Raw genomic sequence first — 904 nt, forward strand, 5'->3', positions numbered from 1 at the left:
TGGAAGCCGATGCGGCTTCTGGGTAGCGCTGAAGGATCTGCGCAAAGCTGTCCATCATCGCGTTCCTTTGTCGCTCGAGCGCTTCTTCGAGCAAGATTTTGATGGGATCTCTGCCCCACTCGTCTTTCTTCTCGTCCGCCATGGGAGGCCGTCGGGATTTGCGAGGCTGGTCTTGCAAAGGTTCAACCAGTTCGAGCCCTAACTCCTTATATCCCGACCTTTTTGGGGACATGCAAAGAAAAACAGAGAAAAAAGCAGACCGCTCTGATACCACTGATCCGGTTTTAAACAGGAACGCAACAAATTACAGAGATAACCATATACACAAAGATGCAGCGGAAATAATACTTCATTTCATTAATAGGAAATACTGAAAATATGCTTACAATCAAAAATGGAAATAAACTAGCTAGGGCGATGGTAGCTTATCTCTGAGAAGAGATGTGATGGCTACATGCCTCTGAACTGTCTTACAATGAGGCTCGAAGGCCTATTTATTGTTGAGAACAATGGAAAAACCCTTACATTCCAAAACCTAACCCTAGGAGATGAAACGCCAAACTGTGGGCCCCGTTTGGGGGTAAGTTGGTACATTCAACTTCCCGGGGTCGTAACTTTGGCATATGATCTCCGTTTGACGCGCCAGATAGCCCGTTGGAAATATCTCTCCGAGGACTACGACGAAAAAGATGATTTTTATCAAAAAAATCGCTGGCGGATGGATTTCCAAAAAATGTCGTTTAGGGCCTCAAAACGGCTCCGGAAGTTCAGGACCCGAAAAACTGCTAAAAATAGTAAGTTGTGCTACAATTAAGGAAACTGTAAAATACTGAGAAAGACAATGGTGGGGGTCCAGGGGGACTTGGCAGGTTCCACCAATATCCACCTGGATCACTAAATGATT

The sequence above is a fragment of the Pinus tabuliformis genome, chromosome 9 (assembly GCF_031772625.1).
Source record: "Pinus tabuliformis cultivar Carrire ecotype Pingquan chromosome 9, CPIR1, whole genome shotgun sequence".
Taxonomy (NCBI): domain Eukaryota; kingdom Viridiplantae; phylum Streptophyta; class Pinopsida; order Pinales; family Pinaceae; genus Pinus; species Pinus tabuliformis.